Consider the following 17,991-nt stretch of genomic DNA (forward strand, 5'->3'; position numbering starts at 1 on the left):
TCTCTATCCGTGTCAGAGGCTGCAAGATGATCTTCTCAAGGGCAGGAACTTTCCCTCTTTTTGCCTCAAACACATCCACAAATTGTTCAAACAGAGAATAGGTAGCAAAAACAACCTCAAATGCTTTCTGACCTGGGAGAGCGAAGATGAAATCCAAGTGCCGAGGTTCAAAGCCAAGTTCCTTCTGTAACACTTTTCTGCTGAACTGCATACGATCCATGAAGAGGTCACCCAAAAGCTCAAAACGTACAGCATTCTTGCGGGATCCAAAGGTTGCCATCTCAAACTGCAAAACAAACACTGCTTCCACAAAACAAGAAAACAATCCAACTACTCCAACTACAGGCTGATCAAGGTATCTCCCCTGCCAGGTAAGCCGAGAGCCGCAGGCGATGAGCCCGGAGCTGAACGGGCCCCACTGGCTCGTTTGTAAGGCCAGGTGCATTACCAACCACGACCGGCAGGGCAGAGGCCTTGAAGGCGGCCTGGGCTCCTGCAGCTGTCCAGCCACGCACTCTGGTTTCTCTTCATCTCGTACAAATCTTTTGCCTTTTACTAAAGATTTCCATGGAGAGGAGCATGAATGAGTTCCATACAATTTTTGTGCTTCCCTGCCTCCGGGTGGGGCGCAGCTGGGCTGGTCAAAGAGAGAAAACAAAACCGCTCACAATCGCTCTTATTACGGCGACTGTGGCCGTTTGCTCTGCGAGTCCTCGGTCTCCACCTGTCTGATTGGCGCTCTTTTCTTTGGGAGGCGGGAAGTGTCCGGCCGCAAATATGAAGCGTTACAGCAACGACATGCCATGAGACGATTGACAACGATTTCCATAGGATCCCCGCGGTTGCCTGGCAACCGTCAGCTTTGCGCAGTGGCAGTATCGTAGCCTGTGAGGTATAGCCGAGGCGCGATTATTGCTAGTTGAAAACTTTTCCCAATACCCCGCTTCCGCCGGTTTGCAATACAATCGGCGAAAACAATTTTCGACAGTCTCGTCAGAGACTGAGCAAGGTGTTTAAAGACAGATTTTGTCATGGTAACATCATGGTAGAAAGAAACAAGCTTCTTACGTCTCAACAGAAACGCTCTTTAGCTCTTTCAGAGTTATGCAGAGAACAGCGTCTGTCGAGATCACTTTTGAGTCAGCGCGAAACGCCGTGTGCTGTCAGTTTGATTTCATATTGCTCGTAGAGCGCCCGGCTTTTGTCTGTCAAACGTTAGGTTGCGCTTCTTCATGCTGCATCGTCGGCATGAGTGGAGCTTTTTAATTGTCTGTACTTGTCTTACTGCGCCCCATAAGAAATCGTTTGTCCCCGTTCAAAAGAGATTGTGCGATGTCCTGCAGCGTTCGCAAAGCAAACCTTTGACAGTTTGAAAAGAGGAATTTATTCTGCTTCCTGTGCGTGCAGTAGTTACAAAGTTGAACGTCTTTACACGATCTGCTGCAGTTTTCAGTGGGCGGGCTTTGTCAGATGGCTTGGAAAAACGCACTGTGTTTCGGCTCGGGAAACATCATGAGCAGTGTCCTGCATGTTTTCTGTGTATAGCTGTCTTTTAACGCACACAGAATTCATTCGAAATCATTGATTTCTCCAATTAACAATGGAACCTCCCTTTTTGAACCTGCGAGAAGCATTCTTTCAATGTAACAGATTTACTCCGAGGAAAGGCAGCATGACATTGAGAGTAGCTCAAGCTTTCAGCACCCGTATCGGGCTGCGTGTATGCAGACACCGCTCAGAATCCCCTGTAAGATTCTCCCTCACTTCCGTTGTGCAGTGCTTTACCTCTTTCAAAAGGCTTCACTTTCCTAGTCACATTCCAAGGCTCATCGAACCCGGGCTGTTTCCTCCAGCGGTATAGTATTGCAGTGAGACAGCACGATGCCTGCAAGACTATGTCACGCTAAACGCCACAAATTGTGTTTGTCCGTTCGTGTCAGTCGTCCTGCAGCCACGGGAAGTGGGACACAAACATGCTGCAATGCTTTCAGGACGTTAGGATTTGTTTATGCAACATCCGAGAAGAGTACTTGTGGCTTGAATGTGAACTGTACGTGCCCGCCCCCTTTCCTCTGTAGTGCATGAGTTCCTCCCGGCATGCCCTTCGTCATTGTTCTGTCATCTTGTATTTAAAGGGTTGTATTTCTGCTGCTGAAAATAAGCAACGGTTTTCTCACAACGCCCTTTGTTCCCGACGGAGCCCTTGTCTGTCATGAAATTCTTCAAAACCTCAAGCTAGAAGAAGAAGAAGACGACAAATATGAAGCGTTACTGCAACGACATGCCATGAGACGATCGATAACGATTTCCATAGGATCCCCGCGGTTGCCTGGCAACCGTCAGCTTTGCGCAGTGGCAGTATCGTAGCCTGTGAGGTTTAGCCGAGGCGCAATTATTGCTAGTTGAAAACTTTTCCCAATACCCCGCTTCCGCCGGTTTGCAATACAATCGTCGAAAGCAATTTTTGACAGTCTCGTCAGTGCGTGACATAGTCTTGCAGGCATCGTGCTGTCTAACTGCAATACTATACCGCTGGAGGAAACAGCCCGGGTTCAATGAGCCTTGGAATGTGACTAGGAAAGTGAAGCCTTTTGAAAGAGGTAATGTCGACGCTTTTTTAACAGAGTACCAAAAAAGCGTCTTTTTTGAAGACCTGGGCACTGAGCATTGTTGGTTCAGTGGTAGAATTCTCGCTTCTCACGCGGGAGGCTCTGGTTCGATTCCCAGCCAAAGCAGTGGCTTTTGCAGCGAGCGGCTCCATCACTTGCATCCCCTTGCAACTCGCAACTGAAAACCCACTGAAGCTAAGCAGGTGAGCCAGGTCAGTACCCGGATGAGGGTGAGCTACAGGGAAAAACAAAGTTTCCAGCTGGAAGCGGTGTTAATGGTGCCGGCGGGGGGGCGCTCACCCTGAGGTCTGTGCGGGTCCCAATGCCCCAGCATAGTGACGGAGACGCTGTGTTGTAAAAGGGCGCTGTCTCTTGGATGAGATGTAAAACTGAGGTCACAGCGCTCTGTGGTCATTAAAAATGACCACCAAAACCTTTGACAAAAGCTCTTGGTAATTGATGGTCTTCAATAATGCTTCTCCTTTAGGTACATTTTAAATCAGCTGAAAAATGCTGTGAAATGGGGGGTCACTTCACGCCAGTGTAGGATTTGGGTTACAAGAACTATAAAACTGCACGAGAAAGCCCGTACACTGAATTACACGGCTTTCAATTCAAAGGAGGGCAAAAGAAATTCCCTGAGTTCGATTTTTTGCAGCACAGAGAGGATTGCTGTCGTGAGGCTGGTTAGCTCAGTTGGTTAGAGCTAATAACACCAAGGTTGTGGGTTCGAGTCCCGTACGGGCCAGGTCCTTTTCTCCTCTCTTACAAAAGCTGTTAGGTTCCTTTCCGTGGTGAGATGGGTTGTCATGCAACGCTGCTACATAGTGCCGACAGACAATTAAATGACAAAAATGAAGAGAGTTAAAGCAGCTGGAAAGATTTTCTTACAACTTTTGAGCTGACACAGTTTTGGAAAATGTTTTCTTCACGCTGCACTGTACCACATAGGCAGCCAAGAGTCTCCAAAACAAAACAGAATTGACAGTCATATAATGTCCATTAACCCCGGTTTTAAACACAGCATCATGTCTGCCATCATAAGAATATGAGTCCAATATTTTAGAATATAGTCAGAATGTCTTCTAACCTTACCTGTGGTGTCTTTAATCCCTATTGCTCAATGCATGATGTACGTACTGCATACATGTGTCTTGAGAATGAGGAATGGGCCCCTGAGACATTTACCTGTTTCACAAATGATCGTATTTTACTAGAGATTCTGTTTGGGATTCAGATGTGCATTCGGACAGCAATTCCTTTCAAGAAATGATACGTTCTGGATGAGGTCAAAGGTGCTGGAACACTGTATTTAGGATGTATTTGCAGTGATTGTGTCTCCTGCTTCAACGCAGTGATATATAGATGTGCTCCTGTAATTTATTGGTACATGCCCAGGGCAGTAAGTTGTCTGAGGATTTATTTCCAGACGGCATAGAGCAGTGAAGCAGTGAAGTAGTGCAACACACTGGATCATTATATTATTAGAATCTATTCTACTTAAATTATTACATTATACACAACTTGAGCTCTCAGCACCGTACTGAGCCCAGGTGTTTTTCTAAAGCTGTCAGGTGCAGTTCATTTACATGAAGGAAATCTCTTACTGGGTACGATTACAATGCAGTAAGTAGCACAGACTACTTAGGGAGTAGGCTGATGTGTTTAAAAACAACCAGCGCCAGGCAGGAGTCGAACCTCCAAACTCCTAATCCATAGTCAGACACATTATCCATTGCACCACTGGCCCTCGTGTGACACTGCAGGGCTGTAACCCAGTGAGCTTAGCACTGCAACTAGTAAAATATTACCCCCGGTCCATTCTTTTCCAAAAGTGAGAAACACCTGTTTTCTACATTTTGTCTGTTTTAAAACCATATCTCTTTAAACCAAACCAAGAGTTTGTCTTTTGCACTGATATTCTGATTCATTTCGATTTCAAAGAAAAAAAAAACATTACCTTCCAAAGCATCATAAAATTGTCCCTTCCTCCAGACTCTACTTCTCTCTTGTAGTAGTACAGCAGACCTTTCCAGGTGAGAAGATCACAGAGTCCGAAATGAGCTTCCTCCATCAAGCAAAGTACCTGAACTTGACTCTGTCATCATAAAAGCTCCCCTGTAATAAAGAAATTAAATCCGAAATCAAGAGGGCAGTTGCCTACTGAAGTTCAAGAAGTCATAAATTTTAACCTAGCAACATATTAAAGGCTGCATCTATACAATTACGATTCTAGAAATGCTCACCAGATTACGTTTTAAGAAAGAACTGCGCCTCAGGTTCCGCCGAGATCTTAACTCGGATGGCAGGATTCAGAGTCTGGAGTGTGGAATGATGGCGCACGGAGGGTCCACATACTGTGGATCCCTCAGTGATCTTCCGCGTGTTCAAACCGCCAGCGTGTGACTCCCCTATCCCCCTGACCTCATTGCTCTGCTCTCGCCTCTGTGCAGCTGAGCCCGACTCATGGTAAAGTGGAAAAAAATATGCCCTCAACGTGAGATTTACTCTGGAGTGAGGATAGTTGTTACATTCTTATCGTTGAAACGGATGTATGTGATGTGGCGACTAGGTTCTTCTCCATTAGCAGGCTTAAGGTTAAAGAAAAAAACATTGCTGACTTCTTTTTTTTTTGCCAGCCGCGAGCGCTGATTAGCGAGGTTTGTATTTCATGTTTTGCAAGTTGCATCCATTTTAAGAAAAACAAGTCGTTCAAGACAGGAAATGAATACTTGCATTTAATTAAGTCTAGACGTATGCGGTTGTCTATAATGACCAGTTCTGTTCGAGAACACAGAACAAAAAAAGGCACCGCTGGGATTCGGACCCAGGATTTTCTGTTTACTAGACAGGCGCTTTAACCAACTGAGCCACGGCGCCCCGGGAGTGCTGTCCTTTTGCAGCCACTTGGACACACCACTCAGACACATCTGCATTCGGTGTGTGCTCCGCCTGCTCGCTCAGCAAGTTGCCACCTTTACATACAATAGCAACATCGACACCAAGAGAAAGGATGACAAATGGCTTTTATCTGGAACTTTTCATGTCCAAGGAGCTCAATGTGCTTTCTGTGTACAACAGGGCCACTGAACTCCACACTGGCCACTGAACCACAGCAGTGGCTTGCTGGCTTGACATCTCCCAAGGAAAATGTTGAAATCGCATGTGGAACAGGAAAATGACCCTCGAGTATGAGGGAAAAAAAAGAAAAAGATCAACTGGAGTGCGCCAACCCATGTCAGGACAGCCCAGTTTCCTAGACGAGGTGGCCGAGTGGTTACTGTATGCTGAGTCTAAAGACAGTTTCACCCGTTTTCTGATTGCTCGGTTCTGTACCAGTGCAGACATGTCAAACAGTGAATGGTTGTACCTCTATTGTATCCGTGCTCAATGAATGAAAAAGGTAACAAACGAATATATGTCTAGTTATACGAAAAACGAGTGGTTTATCGACTCATCTTCATTTGCAGATTTAGAGGCAGCTTCGATATTCGTTTTACAGACGGGGTTTTTTTTTTAATATGGGTCACACACATGCCACAGCAACAAAACATCTCTAGAGATGAGGCTATAGATCACCTTTCCATCCTGCAGGTTTTCCTCCCAAAGCCTACGGCACCAACGGCGACCCCTGCTGGCCGGGAGAGCAAAAGCTTACAGCACCTGGTATTCCCAGGCAGTCTCCCATCCAAGTACTAACCAGGCCCGACGCTGCTTAGCTTCCGAGATCAGACGAGATCGGGCGTGTTCAGGGTGGTGTGGCCGTAAGCGAACGCCTCGGCGCCTGACTCGCTACTTGAAGCTGTGTGTGGCGGGGGTTCCGTGCCCCCCGAGCGGGACTGAAGGATCGTTCGTGTGCAACTCTTTGGAAAGGAGCTGCTTTCCAAATCGCATTGCGTGCCTGGATGTTGGCGAATGCGCTCCCTTGTGTTGGCTCGTCCCGCACTGGAGGAGGACAAACAATCTGCACGGAGGAGCACCAGGCAAGTCTTCACCAGACAAAAACCTCCAGTGCACAGCACTCTGGAAACATTTCGGGGCTTTCGCGTGTTTATTTCAGCACTTAAAAAGCGCACCGGTCCAACACGTCGGCCGGGCGCGCGGCGCCTCCGCCCTCTTGTGGCCTTGCGGCGTCAGAGCAAGAGGCTCCTTCTCGCTGCCCTTCCGCTGTATTGCAGGGCCCCGAGAGGGAACCCGGAGCGCGCACTTTGTGGGGGGCGGGGGACCGCGTTCGCGCTCTGCCCCCGGTCTCTTGCGCGAGTACTAAATCTCATGGACAGGGGGGCCTCGTCATTGATTGTTACAGGTGAGACGGGGATTAGGAGGAGACCCCGACTGATGGGTAAAGGGGAGCACTAACACCAGAGGGACACCCCCGGCGTCTCTTTTTGAGAGACGCCCTGGGGTTTCCTAATGGCCAAGGAGGGTCGGGACCTCGGTTTGACGCCTCCCCCGAAGGACGGCGCCTGTTTGTGCAGCAGAGTGTCGCCATCAGGAGGCTGGGGCGTAAGAGAGCCACACAGCCCGCAGGGTGAGCGCTCCCTACTGGTCCCAGTCACACCTCTTGCAGGAGCAGCAGCAACCGGAGCTTTTCCGGGGTGGACTCTCCCATCCGGGTGCCGGCCAGGCTCACACCTGCTGGGCTGCCCCGGGGGTGAGCCCAGTCGAGAGTCGCAGGGCCAGATCTAGTCACCGGGGAGAAACGATACAAGTGAAGGATTGCTCGGCTCTCGGCACTTGAAAAGACCGACAAATGTCTCGTTCCCGCCGGAGCTGAATGTACCCGCATGTGTGGTGTCGTCTTCTTCCCCCGCCCCGCTGTGTTTGCTGTATTGTCTCTGAAGCCGGCCCCCCCGAGACGAGACGGGCTGTTCCTGTGCCCCAATTAACACTTTACAGGTGCCATTCCCCGGCATTGTGGCCATTGTCGGTGCTCACACGCGGTAAGAGAAGGCGGAGGAGAGCGGGGCATGCCCAGGGGTAGACATTCAAGGAGGGGGCAGTGCGAGGTGAGGTGAGGTGCGACACGCCGGAGCCCCGACGCAGCTAATGCGGAGCACTTGTTGGACTGGCATCGAAAGGACGTGTGCGCACGGAGCGAGCCTTCCCTGCGGCGGAGCGCGGGAACTTTCTCCCCCCCTCCCGCTGCAGGAGTTGTGTGCACTGCAGCGGTGCCAAGAGAAAAGCACAGAAGGCAGCAGGCTCTGGAGAGCAGGTAAGAGACGGAGCCTTGTGGGCAGGCGAGCAGGCCCGTTTTTTGGAAATTGCTGAAAAGGTTTGTTCGGTGTGTGGCAGGCGCACGTCGCGAGCTTGCGTGGCGATCTGCCGGTCTGGAGTTATGCAAATGAGGCCGAATTGCATCCCGGGACATGCTGCGAATGCGCAACGGCGACTGCAGATGTGTAGGAAACGGCGCGCTCGTTTTCTCGTTTTGCCCACACTTTTGAGTGTTAGTGTGGCGTGTGAGTGTGCGAAAGAGTGGGCCCAGCAGGAGGCGGTGGCGTGCGGGGCGAGGAGGTGGCCTAGGATGCGCGATTTGTGCTGTGGGTGCGGGCCGCTTGCAGGGGCCTGTTTAACTCATACTTACCTGGCAGGGGAGATACCTTGATCAAGAAGGAGGTTCACCCAGGGCGAGGCTCGGCCATTGTACTCCGGCTGTGCTGACCCCTGCGAATTCCCTAAATGTGGGAATCTTGACTGCATAATTTCTGGTAGTGGGGGACTGCGTTCGCGCTCTCCCCTGATGTGCTTGGTCCAAAATCAGATACGGGAGGGTTAGGACACCACGAGCTGCGTGGCTGCGGAAGGATCCCGGTTCGACAGGAGTGGACGCCGCTGCTGGTTCTCGCTGGCTTTTAGTTAGGGGTCCGGAGAAGCATCTCAAGCTAGTTCCACTACTCTTTCCGGACGTTCATTCCCTTTTCAAAGTCAGTCGTTTTGCTGTAGTCTGCGTTCTTTAGGCTGATTATCGAGGTTAGCCTTTATTTGGTCATGGGGGGCCTCGGTACTGTATGCTGAGTCTAAAGACAGTTTCACCCGTTTTCTGATTGCTCGGTTCTGTACCAGTGCAGACATGTCAAACAGTGAATGGCTGTACCTCTATTGTATCCGTGCTCAATGAATGAAATCGGTAACAAATGAATATATGTCTAGTTATACGAAAAACGAGTGGTTTATCGACTCATCTTCATTTGCAGATTTAGAGGCAGCTTCGATATTCGTTTTACAGACGGGGTTTTTTTTTGAATATGGGTCACACACATGCCACAGCAACAAAACATCTCTAGAGATGAGGCTATAGATCACCTTTCCATCCTGCAGGTTTTCCTCCCAAAGCCTACGGCACCAACGGCGACCCCTGCTGGCCGGGAGAGCAAAAGCTTACAGCACCTGGTATTCCCAGGCAGTCTCCAATCCAAGTACTAACCAGGCCCGACGCTACTTAGCTTCCGAGATCAGACGAGATCGGGCGTGTTCAGGGTGGTGTGGCCGTAAGCGAAAGCCCCGGCGCCTGACTCGCTACTTGAAGCTGTGTGTGGCGGGGGTTCCGTGCCCCCCGAGCGGGACTGAAGGATCGTTCGTGTGCAACTCTTTGGAAAGGAGCTGCTTTCCAAATCGCATTGCGTGCCTGGATGTTGGCGAATGCGCTCCCTTGTGTTGGCTCGTCCCGCACTGGAGGAGGACAAACAATCTGCACGGAGGAGCACCAGGCAAGTCTTCACCAGACAAAAACCTCCAGTGCACAGCACTCTGGAAACATTTCGGGGCTTTCGCGTGTTTATTTCAGCACTTAAAAAGCACACCGGTCCAACACGTCGGCCGGGCGCGCGGCGCCTCCGCCCTCTTGTGGCCTTGCGGCGTCAGAGCAAGAGGCTCCTTCTCCCTGCCCTTCCGCTGTGTTGCAGGGCCCCGAGAGGGAACCCGGAGCGCGCACTTTGTGGGGGGCGGGGGACCGCGTTCGCGCTCTGCCCCCGGTCTCTTGCGCGAGTACTAAATCTCACGGACAGGGGGGCCTCGTCATTGATTGTTACAGGTGAGACGGGGATTAGGAGGAGACCCCGACTGATGGGTAAAGGGGAGCACTAACACCAGAGGGACACCCCCGGCGTCTCTTTTTGAGAGACGCCCTGGGGTTTCCTAATGGCCAAGGAGGGTCGGGACCTCGGTTTGACGCCTCCCCCGAAGGACGGCGCCTGTTTGTGCAGCAGAGTGTCGCCATCAGGAGGCTGGGGCGTAAGAGAGCCACACAGCCCGCAGGGTGAGCGCTCCCTACTGGTCCCAGTCACACCTCTTGCAGGAGCAGCAGCAACCGGAGCTTTTCCGGGGTGGAATCTCCCATCCGGGTGCCGGCCAGGCTCACACCTCCTTGGCTGCCCCGGGGGTGAAGGATCGTTCGTGTGCAACTCTTTGGAAAGGAGCTGCTTTCCAAATCGCATTGCGTGCCTGGATGTTGGCGAATGCGCTCCCTTGTGTTGGCTCGTCCCGCACTGGAGGAGGACAAACAATCTGCACGGAGGAGCACCAGGCAAGTCTTCACCAGACAAAAACCTCCAGTGCACAGCACTCTGGAAACATTTCGGGGCTTTCGCGTGTTTATTTCAGCACTTAAAAAGCACACCGGTCCAACACGTCGGCCGGGCGCGCGGCGCCTCCGCCCTCTTGTGGCCTTGCGGCGTCAGAGCAAGAGGCTCCTTCTCGCTGCCCTTCCGCTGTGTTGCAGGGCCCCGAGAGGGAACCCGGAGCGCGCACTTTGTGGGGGGCGGGGGACCGCGTTCGCGCTCTGCCCCCGGTCTCTTGCGCGAGTACTAAATCTCACGGACAGGGGGGCCTCGTCATTGATTGTTACAGGTGAGACGGGGATTAGGAGGAGACCCCGACTGATGGGTAAAGGGGAGCACTAACACCAGAGGGACACCCCCGGCGTCTCTTTTTGAGAGACGCCCTGGGGTTTCCTAATGGCCAAGGAGGGTCGGGACCTCGGTTTGACGCCTCCCCCGAAGGACGGCGCCTGTTTGTGCAGCAGAGTGTCGCCATCAGGAGGCTGGGGCGTAAGAGAGCCACACAGCCCGCAGGGTGAGCGCTCCCTACTGGTCCCAGTCACACCTCTTGCAGGAGCAGCAGCAACCGGAGCTTTTCCGGGGTGGAATCTCCCATCCGGGTGCCGGCCAGGCTCACACCTGCTGGGCTGCCCCGGGGGTGAGCCCAGTCGAGAGTCGCAGGGCCAGATCTAGTCACCGGGGAGAAACGATACAAGTGAAGGATTGCTCGGCTCTCGGCACTTGAAAAGACCGACAAATGTCTCGTTCCCGCCGGAGCTGAATGTACCCGCATGTGTGGTGTCGTCTTCTTCCCCCGCCCCGCTGTGTTTGCTGTATTGTCTCTGAAGCCGGCCCCCCCGAGACGAGACGGGCTGTTCCTGTGCCCCAATTAACACTTTACAGGTGCCATTCCCCGGCATTGTGGCCATTGTCGGTGCTCACACGCGGTAAGATAAGGCGGAGGAGAGCGGGGCATGCCCAGGGGCAGACATTCAAGGAGGGGGCAGTGCGAGGTGAGGTGAGGTGCGACACGCCGGAGCCCCGACGCAGCTAATGCGGAGCACTTGTTGGACTGGCATCGAAAGGACGTGTGCGCACGGAGCGAGCCTTCCCTGCGGCGGGGCGCGGGAACTTTCTCCCCCCCTCCCGCTGCAGGAGTTGTGTGCACTGCAGCGGTGCCAAGAGAAAAGCACAGAAGGCAGCAGGCTCTGGAGAGCAGGTAAGAGACGGAGCCTAGTGGGCAGGCGAGCAGGCCCGTTTTTTGGAAATTGCTGAAAAGGTTTGTTCGGTGTGTGGCAGGCGCACGTCGCGAGCTTGCGTGGCGATCTGCCGGTCTGGAGTTATGCAAATGAGGCCGAATTGCATCCCGGGACATGCTGCGAATGCGCAACGGCGACTGCAGATGTGTAGGAAACGGCGCGCTCGTTTTCTCGTTTTGCCCACACTTTTGAGTGTTAGTGTGGCGTGTGAGTGTGTGAAAGAGTGGGCCCAGCAGGAGGCGGTGGCGTGCGGAGCAAGGAGGTGGCGTAGGCTGCGCGATTTGTGCTGTGGGTGCGGGCCGCTTGCAGGGGCCTGTTTAACTCATACTTACCTGGCAGGGGAGATACCTTGATCAAGAAGGAGGTTCACCCAGGGCGAGGCTCGGCCATTGCACTCCGGCTGTGCTGACCCCTGCGAATTCCCCAAATGTGGGAATCTCGACTGCATAATTTCTGGTAGTGGGGGACTGCGTTCGCGCTCTCCCCTGATGTGCTTGGTCCAAAATCAGATACGGGAGGGTTAGGACACCACGAGCTGCGTGGCTGCGGAAGGATCCCGGTTCGACAGGAGTGGACGCCGCTGCTGGTTCTCGCTGGCTTTTAGTTAGGGGTCCGGAGAAGCATCTCAAGCTAGTTCCACTACTCTTTCCGGACGTTCATTCCCTTTTCAAAGTCAGTCGTTTTGCTGTAGTCTGCGTTCTTTAGGCTGATTATCGAGGTTAGCCTTTATTTGGTCATGGGGGGCCTCGGTACTGTATGCTGAGTCTAAAGACAGTTTCACCCGTTTTCTGATTGCTCGGTTCTGTACCAGTGCAGACATGTCAAACAGTGAATGGCTGTACCTCTATTGTATCCGTGCTCAATGAATGAAATCGGTAACAAATGAATATATGTCTAGTTATACGAAAAACGAGTGGTTTATCGACTCATCTTCATTTGCAGATTTAGAGGCAGCTTCGATATTCGTTTTACAGACGGGTTTTTTTTTTGAATATGGGTCACACACATGCCACAGCAACAAAACATCTCTAGAGATGAGGCTATAGATCACCTTTCCATCCTGCAGGTTTTCCTCCCAAAGCCTACGGCACCAACGGCGACCCCTGCTGGCCGGGAGAGCAAAAGCTTACAGCACCTGGTATTCCCAGGCAGTCTCCCATCCAAGTACTAACCAGGCCCGACGCTGCTTAGCTTCCGAGATCAGACGAGATCGGGCGTGTTCAGGGTGGTGTGGCCATAAGCGAAAGCCCCGCCGCCTGACTCGCTACTTGAAGCTGTGTGTGGCGGGGGTTCCGTGCCCCCCGAGCGGGACTGAAGGATCGTTCGTGTGCAACTCTTTGGAAAGGAGCTGCTTTCCAAATCGCATTGCGTGCCTGGATGTTGGCGAATGCGCTCCCTTGTGTTGGCTCGTCCCGCACTGGAGGAGGACAAACAATCTGCACGGAGGAGCACCAGGCAAGTCTTCACCAGACAAAAACCTCCAGTGCACAGCACTCTGGAAACATTTCGGGGCTTTCGCGTGTTTATTTCAGCACGTAAATTGCACCGGTCCAACACGTCGGCCGGGCGCGCGGCGCCTCCGCCCTCTTGTGGCCTTGCGGCGTCAGAGCAAGAGGCTCCTTCTCGCTGCCCTTCCGCTGTGTTGCAGGGCCCCGAGAGGGAACCTGGAGCGCGCACTTTGTGGGGGGCGGGGGACCGCGTTCGCGCTCTGCCCCCGGTCTCTTGCGCGAGTACTAAATCTCACGGACAGGGGGGCCAAGTCATTGATTGTTACAGGTGAGACGGGGATTAGGAGGAGACCCCGACTGATGGGTAAAGGGGAGCACTAACACCAGAGGGACACCCCCGGCGTCTCTTTTTGAGAGACGCCCTGGGGTTTCCTAATGGCCAAGGAGGGTCGGGACCTCGGTTTGACGCCTCCCCCGAAGGACGGCGCCTGTTTGTGCAGCAGAGTGTCGCCATCAGGAGGCTGGGGCGTAAGAGAGCCACACAGCCCGCAGGGTGAGCGCTCCCTACTGGTCCCAGTCACACCTCTTGCAGGAGCAGCAGCAACCGGAGCTTTTCCGGGGTGGAATCTCCCATCCGGGTGCCGGCCAGGCTCACACCTGCTGGGCTGCCCCGGGGGTGAGCCCAGTCGAGAGTCGCAGGGCCAGATCTAGTCACCGGGGAGAAACGATACAAGTGAAGGATTGCTCGGCTCTCGGCACTTGAAAAGACCGACAAATGTCTCGTTCCCGCCGGAGCTGAATGTACCCGCATGTGTGGTGTCGTCTTCTTCCCCCGCCCCGCTGTGTTTGCTGTATTGTCTCTGAAGCCGGCCCCCCCGAGACGAGACGGGCTGTTCCTGTGCCCCAATTAACACTTTACAGGTGCCATTCCCCGGCATTGTGGCCATTGTCGGTGCTCACACGCGATAAGATAAGGCGGAGGAGAGCGGGGCATGCCCAGCGGCAGACATTCAAGGAGGGGGCAGTGCGAGGTGAGGTGAGGTGCGACACGCCGGAGCCCCGACGCAGCTAATGCGGAGCACTTGTTGGACTGGCATCGAAAGGACGTGTGCGCACGGAGCGAGCCTTCCCTGCGGCGGAGCGCGGGAACTTTCTCCCCCCCTCCCGCTGCAGGAGTTGTGTGCACTGCAGCGGTGCCGAGAGAAAAGCACAGAAGGCAGCAGGCTCTGGAGAACAGGTAAGAGACGGAGCCTTGTGGGCAGGCGAGCAGGCCCGTTTTTTGGAAATTGCTGAAAAGGTTTGTTCGGTGTGTGGCAGGCGCACGTCGCGAGCTTGCGTGGCGATCTGCCGGTCTGGAGTTATGCAAATGAGGCCGAATTGCATCCCGGGACATGCTGCGAATGCGCAACGGCGACTGCAGATGTGTAGGAAACGGCGCGCTCGTTTTCTCGTTTTGCCCACACTTTTGAGTGTTAGTGTGGCGTGTGAGTGTGTGAAAGAGTGGGCCCAGCAGGAGGCGGTGGCGTGCGGGGCGAGGAGGTGGCCTAGGCTGCGCGATTTGTGCTGTGGGTGCGGGCCGCTTGCAGGGGCCTGTTTAACTCATACTTACCTGGCAGGGGAGATACCTTGATCAGCCTGTAGGTGGAGTAGTTGGATTGTTTTTCTTTTGTTGGAAGCAGTGTTCGATTTGCGGTTTTTGAAATGGCAACCTTTGGATCCCGTAAGAATGCTGTACGTTTTGAGCTCTTGGATGACCTCTTCATGGATCGTATGCAGTTCAGCAGAAAAGTGTTACAGAAGGAACTTGGCTTTGAACCTAGGCACTTGGATTTCATCTTCGCTCTCCCAGGTCAGAAAGCATTTGAGGTTGTATTTGCTACCTATCCTCTGTTTGAACAATGCGTGGATGTGTTTGAGGCAAAAAGAGGCAAAGTTCCTGCACTTGAGAAGATCAACTTGCAGCCTCTGACACAGAGAGAGAGGAAAACGGTGCATGTTGTTATGTTCTCGGAACTGGCAAAGACAGAGGACATTCACACCTGGCTTAACCAGTACTGCACCGTCCACCATGGAACTGAGGTTAGAGATGTTGATGGTATAAAAACAGGAGCAAGGAAATTCGAGGTTCGCTTGCTACCGGACAGCGTAAATGGAGGCTTAAGGCACCTGCCCTCTACAATCCGGCTGGGCGCCTGCAATGGCTATGTGTTTTATGTGGGACAACCAAAGGTGTGTCGGCGCTGTGGTGCTGTGGGACACCTGGCATCGTCCTGCACTGTGAAATGCTGCAAGACCTGTGGCAAACAGGGACATTTAGCCTCTGACTGTTCAATGCTGCCAAAGTGCAATTTATGTGGCTCGGAAGGACACGTTTTTAAGAACTGCCCTCACGCCTACGCCAATAAACTCAAAATGAGAAAGGATGAGGCAGTGCTTGTTTCAGCCAAACCGGCCCGAAAATCCAAAGCAAACAACAAGTCAAACAAAGAACCCTTGTTGGACAAAGACTCTCAGCCTCCAGCCAGGATCAGTCCTGCTGTGGCTCCGGGGCTGGTGGAAGAGAAATCCACTACGCCCCCACAACCGCAGACTGCACCAGACAAGCACGAGGGTTTGAAAACCCCCGAGAACAGCGAGGACCCCTCCCCCACTCCTGCTCCTCAGAACGAGGGCCAGTGTGGGGCCCCCCGGTGGAGCGGGTCCAGCGAGGATACCCAGGATTCAGCGGAGCTGCTTTTCTCAGACTCTGCAAGTGCTACAGATGCCCTCCTCTCCTCCATCCAGTCCATCACGGAGGATCTGCAGCAGCTGGTGGGTGAGGGGGAAGAGGAGACTGGTGCATCGGCTGCACCCCTTTCCCCTCAGTGCTCCCAGGAGCTGGACTTGAGGAAAAGAAAAAATGACTCTGTTTTCTCCCCGAGCGAGGAGGAAGGAGAGCATGGCGATGGGGACAGCTGGAACCTCTCCACCCCTCCCTCTACCCCCTTCCTTGAAATGGACTCTGTGAACGCTTTTACTGCTGCCACCCTGATGAAGGCTCATTCAGAGGATGGCTGGCAGGAAATTGGTAAGAAGAAAAAGAAAAAGAAAAAGGTAACAGGTGAGACCGAAGAGAAATGTGTTTTGTAAAGACTGGTTCCACTTTCTTATGTAATATGGCTCTTAACATAATTTCTCTTAACACAAGAGGTATCAATGACAGAGTTAAATGCCAGTCTGTCTTTGATTACCTCCAGCAGAGAGAGGGAGATGTGTTGATGTTGCAGGAGTGTGCTTTAGCCTATCAAGAGAGGTATAAAAGTTTTGAAGATAGGTGGGATAAAGGGCCTTCTGTTTGGTCAGGGGACAATAACAACAGAGCCTCTGGCGTGGCCATTCTTTTCAAAGGATGGGCATTCAAATTGAAAAGTATTCAGAGGGTCATAGATGGCAGGTTGCTGTGTGTGGATGTGGAATGGGGGACCGTTAACCTGCGGCTAATCAATGTGTATTGCCCTACTGACGTAGGAGGAAGGGTGGAGCTACTCAAGGCACTCTCCCCCCTATTGTTATGCAGCACAGACGTGATAGTGGGAGGGGATTTTAATTGTATCTTAGAGCACACAGACAGGCAGTCTAGCTCGCCGATAAAATTGGATTCCAGCTCACTGGCCCTGCAAAACTTAGTTCAAGACTTTAAACTCTCAGACACATATAGATGTATATATCCCACAACAGCAGGATATACATGGTCAGGGAGGAATAGCAGCTCCAGAATTGACTATTGCTTTGTCTCAGAGAGAGTGAAAGTTGTTGGGGTCACTCTTCAGCCTGTCTTCTTCTCAGATCATCAGGCTTTAGGGTGTAGAGTGGAACTCCAGGGCGGGACTGTCTTTGGCCCAGGCCTCTGGAAACTCAACACAAAGCTGCTAGAGAACGAGGGGGTAGTATCCCGCTACAAGGAGAAACTATCACAGTGGCTGTCCTTGCAGTGTCTGTACGGGTCAGTAGGAGAGTGGTGGGAGGAGGTGAAGGTGAGGACAAAGGCCTTTTTCATGGCTGAGGGAAGGAAGGCTGCTGCCAGACGGAGAGGAGTGCTAGCCAGGAAACAGAGGCAGCTGCAGCGTCTCTACACGATGCTGCACAGTGGCTTCGATGTGCTCGAGGATATCGCCCTTTTAAAAAAGGACATCCGGAGCATAGCCGAAGAAAGTAGTCGAGGAGTGCTGTTAAGAAGCAGAGTGCAGTTCTTGGAAGAAAATGAGAAGTGTACTCGCTTCTTTTTCAGGAAAGTGGTAGGCTCCAAGACTGTCATGGAAAGTGTAGTTGATGAGGAGGGACGAGAGAGAACAGAGCCGAGTGCTATCCTCTCCTGCACCGAGGCCTTCTACTCAAGACTGTACAGCTCTACAGAGGTAAAGGATGAAGATATTCATTTTTTTACCTCAAAGCTAGAAAACATTTTGAGTGAAGAAGATAGGGAAGTACTTGAGAGGGATTTGACAGTAGAAGAGCTGAGACAGGCTATGGAGAGCTTACAGAAGGGGAAAACTCCGGGTGCTGACGGGCTCCCTAAAGAATTTTATTGCACCTTTTGGGATCTGCTTCAGGATCCGCTACTGCTCCTATTCGAGGAAAGCTACAAGACAGAATTGCTGCCTGACTCCTTAAGAGAAGGCACTATCTCTCTCTTGTTTAAGAAAGGAGCAAAAAATGACATAAAGAACTGGAGACCCCTCAGCCTGTTAGGCGTGGACACTAAGATCCTGTCCAAAGCCCTTTTCCTGCGCCTACAAAATGTAGTGGCCTCACTGGTAGGGAAAGAACAGACTTGTGGGATAGCAGGACGCCTGATGAGCGACAACCTGGCCTTGTTGAGGGATGTCTGTCTGTACTCTGAGGATCGCTCCCTCCCTCTGTGCATTTTAGGTGTAGACCTAGAAAAGGCCTTTGACCGCCTAAACCGGCAGTACTTAACATCGGTACTTGAGCACATGAAGTTTGGCCCCATCATGAGAAAGTGGATTAACCTGCTGTACACAGGTAGCAACAGCAGAGTCATGGTTAATGGCAATAGATCACGCACCTTTGAAGTCTGTTCAGGGGTGAGGCAGGGCTGCCCATTATCCCCCTTGTTATTCGTTTTGGCTATGGAGCC

At 52.5% G+C, this 17,991-nt stretch overlaps 8 non-coding genes across 8 annotated transcripts; 5 read left to right on the forward strand and 3 right to left on the reverse strand.

Moving 5' to 3' along the window:
• The first annotated feature begins 511 nt into the window (after positions 1–511).
• On the forward strand, positions 512–628 carry LOC138234886 (U5 spliceosomal RNA). Its single transcript, XR_011187961.1, has one exon. It is a non-coding gene; the product is annotated as a U5 spliceosomal RNA (small nuclear RNA).
• Positions 629–858: 230 nt separating this feature from the next.
• LOC138234860 (U4 spliceosomal RNA) lies at positions 859–1,000 on the forward strand. The gene has a single exon (XR_011187935.1). It is a non-coding gene; the product is annotated as a U4 spliceosomal RNA (small nuclear RNA).
• Positions 1,001–2,341: 1,341 nt separating this feature from the next.
• LOC138234870 (U4 spliceosomal RNA) lies at positions 2,342–2,483 on the forward strand. Its single transcript, XR_011187945.1, has one exon. It is a non-coding gene; the product is annotated as a U4 spliceosomal RNA (small nuclear RNA).
• Positions 2,484–6,260: 3,777 nt separating this feature from the next.
• LOC138234920 (5S ribosomal RNA) lies at positions 6,261–6,379 on the reverse strand. The gene has a single exon (XR_011187991.1). It is a non-coding gene; the product is annotated as a 5S ribosomal RNA (ribosomal RNA).
• Positions 6,380–8,188: 1,809 nt separating this feature from the next.
• Positions 8,189–8,352, forward strand: LOC138234911 (U1 spliceosomal RNA). The gene has a single exon (XR_011187984.1). It is a non-coding gene; the product is annotated as a U1 spliceosomal RNA (small nuclear RNA).
• A 635-nt stretch (positions 8,353–8,987) lies between these two features.
• On the reverse strand, positions 8,988–9,106 carry LOC138234896 (5S ribosomal RNA). Its single transcript, XR_011187971.1, has one exon. It is a non-coding gene; the product is annotated as a 5S ribosomal RNA (ribosomal RNA).
• A 2,624-nt stretch (positions 9,107–11,730) lies between these two features.
• LOC138234903 (U1 spliceosomal RNA) lies at positions 11,731–11,894 on the forward strand. The gene has a single exon (XR_011187976.1). It is a non-coding gene; the product is annotated as a U1 spliceosomal RNA (small nuclear RNA).
• A 635-nt stretch (positions 11,895–12,529) lies between these two features.
• Positions 12,530–12,648, reverse strand: LOC138234893 (5S ribosomal RNA). Its single transcript, XR_011187968.1, has one exon. It is a non-coding gene; the product is annotated as a 5S ribosomal RNA (ribosomal RNA).
• Between the last annotated feature and the right edge of the window lie 5,343 nt (positions 12,649–17,991).

The sequence above is a fragment of the Lepisosteus oculatus genome, unplaced genomic scaffold (genome assembly GCF_040954835.1).
Source record: "Lepisosteus oculatus isolate fLepOcu1 unplaced genomic scaffold, fLepOcu1.hap2 HAP2_SCAFFOLD_76, whole genome shotgun sequence".
Classification (NCBI taxonomy): Eukaryota; Metazoa; Chordata; class Actinopteri; order Semionotiformes; family Lepisosteidae; genus Lepisosteus; species Lepisosteus oculatus.